Here is a 14305-nt window from a genome sequence, read left to right on the forward strand (position 1 = left end):
TAAAATAGTTACATACTAACTGATGCAATATTCAGGGAGAGAAAAAAAGTCTGAATAGATGTGGAACACCATATTGAAAAAGGCAATGGAAAAATTTAAAAGACTTGGGTAGTTACATATTTTCTATGAGCTTTCCTGACCTTTAGGTTTGCTATTCGGTGCATGATGCGCAATTATTTTGAAAAGTTCCTCCTAAGCCTTTCTGGAAAAACTGAATGATAAGATGCCTTTTAAATGATAAATACTGTAATTTTGGGGTATTTTCTTAGGTTATGTAGTTCAAGTTGAATAGACTGAACACATGGAGCTCTGTTCGAAGTGTTGAATGCCACTACAACAGACTGCTGAGGTTGGGAAAAGGCTGTTTACTTTGATACCATCCACTGCTTCTTTTGTGCACAGTCTTCTTCAGAAACTAAAAATATTTTTGGTTATCTTTTGTATAGCTAACAAACAAGGTTTTTCAGTTATATGAAATGGTTAATTGCAACCTCATTTTGAAAAGAAAACCAATAAACATGTAGTGGTTTCACCACTGAAATTCCAAAATTATCTGGCCTATAAGTTTATAGGCCAGATAATTTTGGAATTTCACCTAAACCAGTCTAGGGAGATTTTCATTCACCACAGATGGAGGATTCCCATTGGTGCAACACCACTAGAAAATTGAATTTTTAAGTTCTTTTTTTAACATCACCGTGCAATCACAGAAAAATCATTTTAATAACTATTGAAATCAGGAGTGCCTTGGAGTCTTTTGGTTTCCAGTTTTGTTAACATCCCATTTCACAAGTTTCCCAACTTTACGAAGAGCAAAACTAAATTACTGAACTGCCCCTTTGAAGCCCCCATGACAAGTATTATTGTTTTTTTGCTCCTGTTGTTCCTTTCACACAAAGAAGTGGTTTGGGATAATAGTTTTTCTAGGCACCTAATTTACTTCTGTTTACATTCACAGTATGTGTGTGCATATCCCTAAGTGTGCATGTGAATTTCCCTCACTAACTCAACAACAGTTTTTATGTTTCTTTCCCCCCTAAAAAAATGAGAGAATGCACTTATTTGGGAATTTTATTTTCTTACTAGAAGAGGGAGAATAAAGGTAGACCCAACTGCACTGTAGAAAAAGCTGTTGGTATTGAACTGTAAGCCAGATGAGGTACAGATTATATACAGTCATGCACACATACTGGGTATTTGGTACAGCTTTTTTTTTTCTCCTCAAAGTGGTTCCAACAAAGAGCAAGGTTAAATGGCCCCTATAGACCACCTGACTGATTTAAAGCTCCAAGGCCACCTGCTTGGCACCTCTGGGCCTGTAATTGCCATCACTACACTGACAGCTAGAAAATCGCACAAGAGAGGGATTATCTTGTGGCAAAAGGTTCTTGTGTGCAGCAGGAGCACACAGCTGATTGCATTAACGTGTCCACTGAGCCCACCCCTTTGGAGGAATGAAATAAGAAAGCTGTGGATGCTGTGTATTGTGTTTTTACAGTAGGTAGTTTCAGAGTGCTATTAATCAGCTGTGATGAAGTTGGAGGTGTACACATTGTATTCAGCTTTTAATCCACTTCTATACAGAGCCAGTAAAGGTCCAGGGCTATGTACTGCATGTAGCTGCCTTCAAATATAAATTACTGCATTTGGAAATAATGGTCAATATTTTATCTGCACTGTTGTATAAATATCTCAAAAACCCTGTAACCTGCAGAGAAAAGTCAAATGGTGATCAGTTAGTTGGTTACATATTGCTCTTTGGGTTGTTATACTATTCCGTAGCTGTTTCATGAATTTCATAGGGGACAAGAACTTTTCAGCTTTCAGATAAACCTGGTTAAGGTTAAAGTCAAACAGCATCAATATAAATCAGAAAGTTTACTTGTCACCCCTTTCCAAAACTAGTCCAACATTATGTAACCTTGACCCAGATAAAGTTAAACATAAAGTTAAAACTGACAGCTGAGAAAAGTATATCAGGCTAACAGCATCTCATACAGAACACAGTGTGAGAACAATACATTAAGGCCCAGGTGGATTTTAACCTCTTCATGTGCTTGTATGCACAATCCCATGGACAGTTTCAAAGTCAGCTTTCAGTGTGAAAACCAAGGCTTAGAAAATGTGAGAACCAACCTTCAAAGAAAACTGTTATTAGCCCTATGAAGGTCTTTCTAAAAGCAAGTCTTGAAACTTGGCAATCATTTTAAAATCATTAGACATATGTTGAAAAAAAATTAGCTTTCTAACTTAATTTATCTGACTTTTGGACATAAAACTTTGTTAAAATTTTTAATCTTTTAGGTTCCAAGTCAGGATTCTTTGTTGCATGTCTGTCCTTGAGAATGCCTCTGGCTACACTGATGCCAGGTGTTTTTCCTATGTGGATACATTAGTTTGGTTTCTCTTTCTGGCAGGTATGAGGTTCTGATGGGGTTGAGGTCAGTTTAACCAACAAGAGTCTAAAAAGCAGAATGACTGAAGGGTACTGAGATTTAAAACAAACAGACAGATCACAAGCTTATTAAACCTTCCTTACTGAATTTATATGCAAGCTTCATTTCTGTGAAAGAATAAAGAAATTATTACACCATAAGGGCGACCGTGGCTCAGGGGGTTGGGAAGCGCATCTGTAACCAGAAGGTCGCCGGTTCGATCCCCGGACTCTCTGTCCTGGTCGTTGTGTCCTTGGGCAAGACACTTTACCCTCCCGCCTACTGGTGTTGGCCAGAGGGGCCGATGGCGCGATATGGCAGCCTCGCTTCTGTCAGCCTGCCCCAGGGCAGCTGTGGCTACAACTGTAGCTTGCCTCCACCACTGTGTGAAAGTGAGTGTGATTGAATAGTGGCATTGTAAAGCGCTGTGGGTGCCTTGAAAAGCGCTATATAAATCCAATCCATTATTGTTATTATTATATGGTCTTGAGTCATTCTCAAGTAAAATCAATTAAACTACTTATTTTGTAATATCCTCACGTTACCCTTTGCCCTGGGCCGTGGGTAAACTGCTACAGCTCTTGCGTTCTTCCAAAGGGGATGTATGAAATCTTGAATTAAAAGATACCCGTTGAAGTGTAACAGTGCAGCAAACTAACTGAATGTAGTAACCCAAAGGAAAGTTTTACAACCTGTATAAATTGGGTTTTCTTTCTTAAGTCTCTGGTGACAGACTATCCTAACCACCCTTGGAGGAGTAGTAGAACTGTACAGGCACTACTGGCAATATTATGTGTGGAGCAACTTCTCCCATTACTGAATTTTGCTTCTGGGCGATACTACTGAATTTGCATTTTTGTGCTTGAATTTTGGAGCACATCCAAACAGCAACAAGCTTGCTGCTGCTGAATGGAAGCTGAAAAAAAAATCCTTAGAGGGCTGGTGTTCTTTCCCCACTGTTTAAAACTCAAACATTTTATCTGCAACTCTTAGCTCTGTGCCAATAGTTATCGCTAAAAAGAGTACATATGGCTACGACATGTATTATTGTTTTGGATTATTATACATATGGGTTAGAAAAACATAAAGATAAAAGTTTTTTAAAAAACTAATAAAAAGCAATACCCCACAGTGATACATTCTTTACATTTTAAGGAAATTCATATAATTTCTTTGAAAAATGAAACTTTTTCCCTGCAGGTCCTTTCGGGTAAAGAGAGCGTCGGCCCTTATAACTTTAATTTTACTCTTTAATAAAATTTTGCTTTGTTCACTGACTACATGCAATGATTTAATATTTTAGGAATATAATCCTGCACTGGTTTTAATTATATGTTTTCTAACCTTAAAGTTAATTAAAACTTGGAAAAAATTGATTTTTGAAAGGCGTAATGAGACTCCCTGCTCGGCAGCTCCATCTATTTCTGTACTTTGGACTGAGATATAGAGTTAAATAAACTGAACATAAGTAACTGATACAAGTGTACAACTGTATGCAAAAGTATATGCTTTTCTTTTGATTTAATTCAAGAAATGATAAAAAGATACATTGCCTACAAACTGGAATGCATTAGCAATCTAGAAATTGTATTTTCTATTAATTTGACCTTTAAACTCTGTTTATACTCAGTCTTTGGTCTATCAGTATAAAACTAAATGTTTATAAAATGAATATTACCAGGATTCAAATATAGATCCCTTGAACATGTTTTTGATCTTCTTTAACCCCCCCCCCCCAAAAAAAAAAAAATATTGGCAAAAGGAAGATATTTACTTTCTCAGAAAGAATCCTAAACTGCTCTTCTCACTCTCAAAAACAACATGTCCAATGAGGTGGATAAAATACATTTACATGGTTATGTGTAATAGACTTGAAAGGATGGGGAAAGTGGTCCTATTTTTCTACCATCATCAGGAATGGGTCTTCGGTCAAGGACAAGAAAGGTACATTTCTGTACCCTTCTACTTCTTTGAAAAGAGAAATTTCCTTTCTCTTGTAAGATTCCTTCAACGTTAATAGCACTGAGAGATGCCTACCGCTTATCATTTTGTGCTACTGTTAAGTTACACAAGTCAGCCATGCATAGGCTTTCTGTTTGCTTCCTTTATTCATTATTACTATAATCAGTTAGGCAAGTGTCACTTTGGAGACTATAATCTCCCATCAGTATCTCCAGTTTGCCCAAGGCTGCCTCATTGTCTACTTTAGCCTTGAAGCATGAATACTGTGTTCACCTCAAGGAGTGACAAGATCACTTCATCTTACACAACACACAACACTTGATGTGACACAAATGTGTCGGATCCCCATACTCCGCTCTTTATAACGCAAGTTGTGACTGGGGATAGCTTAGCCACCTAAAAGAGACTTAATTAATATTAGCTTAATTAATGCCAGAGGCTGAATGCATAATTCAATATGGTAGCCACTGTGGAAGCAGCGGAAAGGGAATCAAGTGTCATGGCTTGATGACACTCTTGAGCAGAAAGTTCTTGTTGCTCAACCTTCAACTCTGCTATTTAGACAGTAGTGAAAAATAAAGCATTAAGAGTACATTTCTAACATTACTGATTCTGATTCTGATTCTAGATTTGGACTTCAGGCTTTCTGAAATGTGTTGCAGTTTGATGGCAGTTGCATTACTTGGACAGAAAATAATAAACTAACCCAACTGTAATTATACTTGCCAAAGGTGTTTTTTTCTTCTGTTTTTATTTCAGGCAAGAAATGTGAGAAGGTTGCATTTATAGAACTGATCCATACATTCACGATAGATTGCCACTAAGTGCAATACCGGCCCATTGATAGCAGATGGGACTGGAAAAATGCAGCTGTGTAGTAGTCAGTCAGTCAACATGATGCTTTATTTAATGCGAAGTGTAGGAAAATAATAAAGAATATGAAGGCACTGTGTGATTCCTTTTTTTGTTTGTTTGTTTGTTTCATTTTTAGTACTTCATATTTTAGCTTTGGTGGTATTTTTAGAAATCTTATTGAACTGGGAACAGAAGATCTCACTAGTATGAATCACACATAATTTTGGAAGTGGTGGCTGTGTTTGCACTTCTAACAATTCTACAACCCTCCGTCATACTAAGTAAGTAATGAGGAAACAGGAAATATCTATACCAATTTCAGCATGGCTTATGGTAACTCAGATTGATTTGCAAAAAGGTAATACCCTGTTTTAATACACAAGAAACTACAATAACTGTTAATAGCTGTGGCTAGTGATGGTAAATTTGATTCTTTTTACTGAATCGAGTGTTAATAAGTGTTAGATTTGTATTGTTGATTGTCATTTATGCTTAGAAATATTTACTTATATATGCTTAGAGTTTTGTAATTAGTTGTAGATTGGTAGAGGTTTTGATCCTTGATAGTCTGCAAACTTTGTGTGTATTAGACAGCACTTTGGGAGCATGAGAGGTCATACCGTGTCTTATTGTTTTATGGTAGGATTAACGTAGTTGCGTCTGTTCTAGTCTAAGTGCTCTTTGTTTAGATGAACTGCAGGACTTCCTCACCGTGTTATCTAGGATGAACCATCTAGGGTGAGGGGGAGGCTACCCTCTTCCTGACCAAGGATGTTTGACCCTTTGATCAGCAGTCCCCACACACACACACACACACACACACACACACACACACACACACACACACACACACAGGCAAGGTACTCTTTGTTTGTATGTAGACGTCGTATGTTAATGAACCTATGCATATTCATGTAACCTCAATAAAAGGACAGTGTATGGGAGAACGGACGAGAGCTACTGGGGTCAAGCGAAGGAACGGTGCCTGTCCGGTTCTCTCCCGTGCACGAGTACCATGAAGAAGTTTGCCTACTTGTGTCTTGCTTGCAGTGTAATTATATTGTCTTAACGTTCCAGCGAATAGGTTTATGCTACAAACCTATCATTAATTGGTCCTTCGATGCCAGAGCCCTGGAATCGCCTTCACCGAGGGGAGGAGAGGCACGCTGAAAGACTGACGTCAGCCAGGAAGTTCCTGTGGATTCGCTGTATGTCTTTTCTCCTCGATGAATGGCGATTGGCGGGATTCGAGGCTGATATTACACGCTAAGCAACACCGAGTAAGTTTAGAGTCCAACTCTATAACTGTACGTCTTCGCCGCTCAGTGGGGCGTTGTCCGTGGCCGCTTAGTGGGGCTAAAATTACGTCTTCGCCGCTCAGTGGGGCGTTGTCCGTGGCCGCTCAGTGGGGCTAAAATTCGCCGTCTAAGTGGGGCGATGTACAAGGCCGCTCAGTGGGGTCTTTTGTACAGAAGCATTAAGTCGCAGAGTTGCGCAGTTCGAACTTTTTTTGGTTCGCCGTCTTAGTGGGGCGAAATACAGACCGCTGTGTGGGGTACTGTAGTGAGTTCTCCACCGCTCAGTGGGGTGTTGAGAAGTTCCGCGGGGTCCAGATTGTGCTGGACAGTAGGCCTATTTTGTGTTGTTGTCATTGTCGTCGTCGTTGTTGTTGTTGTTGTGTGTGCGGAGCAGAACATGTGGTCTGTGACACCGACTGTTGTTGTTATCATGGGTTTCTAAGCAACCAAGAGTGAGTCGGAGGGAGACAGACGTTTGTGCTGGACTTTGCTCCTGGCAGCACAAAGTATTTATGTAAAAAAGAGAGAGAGCGATGGCTCCTTAGCTGCGCGGGTTCACGCGAGCGCGGTCACGCGGACCTGAGCCGTGCGGTTAATCGCAGGCTTATAAATGGAAGAGATTCAAATGTTAGAAGTTTTCAGAAAACACACCAGCCTTGGAGAGCTGTGGAGAAGGCCAGCCCACATCAGCAGCACTTAAGATATGCTCTGGTGAATGCCTTTCCCCCCACCCCTTGCTGACACAATGTTTATTCTTTAGCTTGCCCTGATCGACAGCAGCCTGTGTGCCAGACCATAGATTTAATTGAGGTGGATAGTTGTTAAAAGTAATATACATTAAGCTTGTGGTTGCTTAAATTCAGTACAATGACATGTGAGGTGAAGTGATATAGGTAAATATTTAAACTCATGAAGTGCATAGAGGCACTTGACCTGTGTGGAAGACTGTCGTCTTATTATGAGCCATTGTTGAGATATAGAGCACATCTGTGAAAACAACTAATATGCTCAACCCTGTATGAAACATCTAAAAATACATGATGGAGAAGCTGTGTTGAATATGTAAGTGTAAGACTTTGCCACTGTGGGCAGAGCATGCAACTACTGTGTGATGTCGCGTTGCAGTTTTGTTTTTGTTTTTTTGAGCTGATGAGCAAGCTACACATTATCAGATCAAGAGCTGTCTGAGAACTACTCAAAGAGAGGGAAACAGAGAGTGTGCAGCGTTTCCATGAGCAGTTTTTCTGCACCTTGACTCGTGTGTGTGTGTAGCATCAGCATCATGTTTTTGTTTATTTGTTTTGTTGGATTAAAAATAATTAAATAAACTGGTGATCATGCTTATGGATCACCATGGCACATATCTCCAGCCATATGATTTATTTATGCAGATGAAAAAGTGAGTGTGAATGTGTCTGACATCACAGTGTTTTTGTGCACTGTGCAAAAGTAATTGCCTTTGATTGTGAGTGAGAGCGGTGATTTTGCAGACCACCAGCTATTGTGAAGAAAAAAAAAAGAGTGAAAAAGAGACAAATTACTACATTGTAGACGAAGAGAAATAATCATAGGAAAAAGGTTTTGTGTTGATCAGCCGAAAAACAACTACAATGTCATTTTCTGCTTTTAAGAAAGGATTGTTCACACAAACACAGACAGAGAGAGAGAGAGAGAGAGATGTGTGTTGATTAAGCAGTGATGATAATAATGAACATGTTTTAGTTTGTCACTTTCAGGTGAAAAGCAGACCTGTATCAATTTTCCACATGCAACAGTCGGAAGAAAGTTATAGTTTAACATCATTGGAAACATGCAGGCCAAGTTTCTGGCTGACTTATTTACAGTGCCATGTGTTTCTCAACCTCACAAGCGAGCTCACTCCTCCCTGAAGATAAGGAATGCAGCTCCATGATAAAGAGACAGCAGCAAGTCCTGAGCACAAAAAGTCCCAGCAAAGCAGCAGCAATGTGGATAAACAGCAGCAGCAGAAGAAAGCAAACCCATCTTCCTGTCTGATTGGATGAATTCCACGGAGGGGCGAGCAAGATGGCGGTGGCAGCATGTTGAAATGCTCAAAAAGGACTGAGTGACTCGGGCAAGCCACATGCGGCTAGCGACATGAAAGAAATGGACCCTTCATGATGCATTCAACGTGCCAGCGCTGTGGTGGGAAAGGCTCCATCATAAACACGCCCTGCGCCGAGGTTCAGGCCAAGAAGAAGAAGACGATGACTTCCAAGCCCAAGAAGGTCGGCCTCAGCGTGGGCGAGCTGATTGTGAAAGCCGTGGCCGCTTCCAAGGAGCGCAACGGCCTGTCTGTGGCCGCTCTCAAGAAGGCTCTGGCTGCCGGAGGCTACGATGTGGACAAGAACAAGGCCCGTGTCAAGACCGCCATCAAGAGCCTGGTGGCGAAGGGCACTCTGGTGCAGACCAAGGGCACCAGGACCTCCGGATCCTTCAAGATGAACAAGGCTACTGAGAGCAAAGCCAAGAAGCCCGCCGCAGCCAAAGCCAAGAAACCGGCAGCAGCTGCTAAGAAGTCGCCCAAGAAGGCAGCAGCAGCACTTCAGCTACTAGACAGGACAAAGCTGAAGGAGAACTGCCGGGACTGTTGAAGAGGGAGAGGACAAAAGAGTGAGAGGACAACAGAGTGAGAAGACTAGGTGAGAACACATAGGAATTATTTAATGTGGGAAATACTGAATTTATCCTAAAGAAAAAAAATTGACTCTACAAGTTGCAGGACAACAATTTAACTTTTGTGGGAAAAAAAAAAAAAAAAGATCCTGGTTTGATAAATCAGTGATCAGACAATAAATTTAGTGTTAAAATGGTAAATTGGGAGAAGCTTCCTGCTTGATTGAGGCAGCATAAGTAATTTACTGTATGAGGGAAATTGTCTTTTGTGATACTATTTTGAACATGCTTTTCTGTCGTCCTGTCAACTTAGTGGGTTAATAGCTGATATGCAAATTAGTTGATCGGTTTTAGATTAATGAAAGGTGACTGAATTCTAGCACGAGTGAATGAGATGTGTTGGAGTTTGTTGTGTGTTGAGTAGAGACTCTAAAACACTGAGTTTCCTGCTTTGATGTGCGAGTGAATCCTGTATTTAGATACACAACTCTGAATACGTCAGAACAGACTGTTTTGTGAAGTGCATGACAGCATGTCACATGTTTTATGATGAAGGGAAAAAGGAAAAATTGAATAAAATAGATCTGTGGCTTAAATGAGTGAAGAGCACAGACCGGGTGATTAAACTCATAGCTAATATGACATTAGGGTTATGTTGTGTGTTGTGCAGCTGATGGTTGATTTGGAGTGAATCTAGCTGATGATTTTTCTTTTGTTGTGAAGTTGAGCCTGCCGATTAGTATGATGGTATGATAAACCATGCTAATGGTATGATTTACCCTCCTGAGATGAGGAGCTTGTGTCATGACTTAACAAGGCCTTTTTATTTTGATACTTTCACAGTGCACTGAGAGTTTGGTTTGATAATCTCTGTTATTTTTTATTTTTCATTTTTGAACAAGCACTGATTTTTGCTTGTGAATTTCTTTTCTTTGAGCAGATCTGCAAGTCGGGAATTAAAAGCGTTACACGTCGTCAAGAAAATTGTTGCAAGTGAGTTTCTCCACATTTAAAATGGGTTCAGGAGAAAGCCACTTATTTGGGACAATTAGGAAATGAGAGTCCCCCACAAAAAGGATTCAACGAGGAAATCCAGTCTAAATTATTTTTCTTTTTGAAATAACGTCGTTTTGCTGAGCGTGGAAACGAATGCGATGATAATTTCCACAATTAGCAAAAGAAGGAACCACTGAGTGAATGAGTAAGAATTTTAAAATAACTGACTGACTGACTGAACATGATTGTGTGAAGCTAACCCCCACCTGACAAAGGTGCAGATGAACCCATGTGTTTCCTTTTACAGGAGCAGAAAGATGACAGCAACACTCGAGGTTGCATGATGATTTAACCTTTTAAATGCCATTTTCTGTGTCTGTGCATTTATCAGGTGTGTTATTCATAGGCTTGAGTTGCTCACAGAGATATCTGTGACAAAGTATGCATACGCCTGCGCAAGCGCTAATATTTGCATTTTCTTTTCTTACAGCATGCCAGTTCTTCATGTGAATTGATGATGCGATTTATACCAGGACAACTGGTTGATGTTTTTTTCTACTACAGGATTTCTGGGTTTATGTGTGAGGAAAACTGTGTTTACAGGTTATGAGTGGTGATGCTGTTGCATTGTGTTGATGGGAAGATGTGAAGGTTACTTTGATAATGTGAATAACCTGTGTGAAATTTCCTGTGTTGAGAACTGGTGTTACTTCTTTCCACAGCTAGGGTTGACTTTATGGTGTTTTTATGGCACCTCTGGAACCTGTTGACCTGTGTCTGACCTCTGTCTGACTACAGTCAATGTGTATTGCTAATGTTAATTTCTTTGAGAATGCTGTGGAAGATTCAGCTGAAACGGACAAGTGACATGAGAAGAACAAATAAGAGATACAGTGTTTCTGGGATAGTTTGATATGGGCTCATTAGCTGGCCACTTTTGAGCCCATAGTAATATATAAGTGGAGTGACTTTGCTTAAGAGCAGTCACCGATTACATTAATGTTGCCTGAGTACATGGGATGATCCATGTCTGAGGCGACTTATGAAAATAATTGTAGTTTACTGATTTGAGAAAACCTGCACATGACACTTGTCTTGCTGATGTTGAATGCTTCTTGTCCTTATGATACAATTGTTTACAGGTATGAAGTTTGATTTTACTTCCAGATTTTGTTTTCCAGGCCATGATGGTGTGTATGCAGGCTCCTGGGAGAGCCAGGTGTTAAGCAAACTTAATATGCAAAGCACACTAACATTTTCATTGCAGGATTATGGGTCCAGGGTGGTGCTGCTCCAGGGGAGGAGATGCCCTGATGTTGCCTGGGACATGATCTAGCTAATCTTTTTCTTTAAGACTGGAATCCAGGTTTGGTGAGTTGACGCATGGGTGTGTCCATGCGTCAAGAGGAGGGGTCCAAGGATTAACATTAAACAATGTTTTTTATTATTGTTGCAGTGATTTGTGTGATTAGCCGTTTTATTTACAAATATTAAACCTATGCAAGTGGTGCATCCATGTTCAGATGAGGCTTTGATGGCCTATAAGTGAAGTTCACTGAACTAAAGAATGTGGTTTGATGATTGTTGACATGCTCTCCAAATAGAAGTTTTTCTTCTTAGCAAGGAAATACAGGTGCAGCAGTAATCTCCTGAGAAATCTTCAGAGGCCCAGTGAGAAGCGTGAACCATTCCAGGCATAGCTGACAGCCAGGCAGTGGTTGAGGTCAAAGGTCAAGCTGGTTGGGGCCCATCATGAAATCAGACCTTGGAGCCACAGCAAGGACCATGAAACTGCCTGCAAAATAGAGGAGAGGATCGTCCACAAGATGGGAGAGAGGCTTCAGGAGGATCAGAGATCATCTTCAGCACAGCAGACATCACACAGAGAGCTGTGCTACTAAGCTTCCAGGAAATCAAGAGGAGACTTCCCACAGCAAGATTTTAAATAAAATGAAAGATTCAATATTGACGCTGAGGAAGACAACTAAGGTGTACGACGTGCTCTGCCTTAAACCTTCAGCAGCGTTGGAACATGAAAACTCGTGGGATGAGGGGAGCGTGCCAAGCTCCATCGACAGCGCAGAAGGAGTTCGAGGATGACATCATGATTCTGTGAAAGCACAGGAACCAGAAGCTATGGTGGTGATAACAGCAGTTTCCTATGAACATCACCTAATGCTGTGCCACTGTACTGTGCATACGATGACACTCTGAAGGCTGCTGGGATCATAACAGCAGTAAGATGACGGAACCCAGCACCCTTTCCACAGAGAGCTTTTTCTGCAGAGCGTGGACAATTAAGGAGTCATAAATATCCCCCTCACAAGACGAAGGTCTGAAGTCAGGTGATGGGGGCTGGTAAGAGGCCATAAAACTAGAGTGCTGAGAGGTCTGCAGCTTGGAAATAGCTGAGACCCATGTTGACGAACCACAAAACCAACTAGTATGTTTGAATGTCTATTCTACATACATTTGGACTCTGGTCCTATGGACAGTGATGGAAACAACTGGAAGAGACATTCATGACGCCCTGCAGAGCTTAAACCACTCTGCAGAGAGACATGTGATGTGCACACCCGGAGGAAGCACCACCAAGTTGAGATGTTTTTGAAAATGTTACTTTTTTAGTTTCACTATTAAATTAACAATTTCTTTGTTTGCTCGTAAGATGCAGTTTGCCATGAGATGAGCTCAATGAATGGGGTAACTGCTAATACATTTATTAAACTGTGTACCTTTCAGTAATTTAGGGTGATTTGACATATGCTGAGTATAAAAAGGTTTGCATTGAAACTGTCAGACATGAGGTATTCATACCTGGGAACTTTTCAGGCATAAAGGTCAAAAAGGGGGGAAATGTTAGATTTGTATTGTTGATTGTCATTTATGCTTAGAAATATTTACTTATATATGCTTAGAGTTTTGTAATTAGTTGTAGATTGGTAGAGGTTTTGATCCTTGATAGTCTGCAAACTTTGTGTGTATTAGACAGCACTTTGGGAGCATGAGAGGTCATACCGTGTCTTATTGTTTTATGGTAGGATTAACGTAGTTGCGTCTGTTCTAGTCTAAGTGCTCTTTGTTTAGATGAACTGCAGGACTTCCTCACCGTGTTATCTAGGATGAACCATCTAGGGTGAGGGGGAGGCTACCCTCTTCCTGACCAAGGATGTTTGACCCTTTGATCAGCAGTCCCCACACACACACACACACACACACACACACACACACACACACACACACACACACACACACACAGGCAAGGTACTCTTTGTTTGTATGTAGACGTCGTATGTTAATGAACCTATGCATATTCATGTAACCTCAATAAAAGGACAGTGTATGGGAGAACGGACGAGAGCTACTGGGGTCAAGCGAAGGAACGGTGCCTGTCCGGTTCTCTCCCGTGCACGAGTACCATGAAGAAGTTTGCCTACTTGTGTCTTGCTTGCAGTGTAATTATATTGTCTTAACGTTCCAGCGAATAGGTTTATGCTACAAACCTATCAATAAGTCACTCACCAAAGTAAATCGGGTGTTTTGAGTCATTTGATTCACTGAGTCAGTTGACCAGAGAGTGCAAAAATTTTACATTTTCACTCAAACTTAATCTGTTTCCCTTTTCATGTAAATCCCACTGCTAAGATGAATGATTCAAAAAAAAAAAAAAGTCTTCTCTCACCCCCATTCTCTGCGGCCTGCTGGAGCGGGGGGAATAGGAGGAGGAGTTGGCCGTCCAACTGTGGTCTGGAGTGTGGGGCCTCCCTGCTGCTGCGGAGTCGGGGCGGTCTGCCTCCCCCCACCGCAGGGAAAAAGGGTAACACCACCTGGTTCTGGGTGCAGTTCCCCCCTCCAGGGGCAAGGGTACCTAGACCCGGTTTGTAGAGTATGCTTGGGGAGTGTGATCGTGTGTACAGCGTCTCTTTATGTCTGTCTCCACGTTGGTTGAGTGTGGAGTAAGTGCATATGAGAGCATGAGGGTGGGAATGGATGTTTGTATATGTGTGCTCCTGTATGTCTGTGTCTATATGTCAGGTTGGGTGTCAGACGACACCTCTCTGGGGACATCTCAGGCCCTCCAAGGTTTGGAGGCCTATCTCCACCCACCACCACTTCCCCTGC

General features: G+C 41.1%; 1 pseudogene; it reads left to right on the forward strand.

Annotated features, from left to right (window-relative positions):
- Positions 1 to 7100: 7100 nt before the first annotated feature.
- On the forward strand, positions 7101 to 13610 carry LOC112430435 (histone H1 pseudogene; annotated as a pseudogene).
- The last annotated feature ends 695 nt before the right edge of the window (positions 13611 to 14305 follow it).

This window comes from Maylandia zebra, linkage group LG23, assembly GCF_041146795.1.
Source record: "Maylandia zebra isolate NMK-2024a linkage group LG23, Mzebra_GT3a, whole genome shotgun sequence".
Classification (NCBI taxonomy): domain Eukaryota; kingdom Metazoa; phylum Chordata; class Actinopteri; order Cichliformes; family Cichlidae; genus Maylandia; species Maylandia zebra.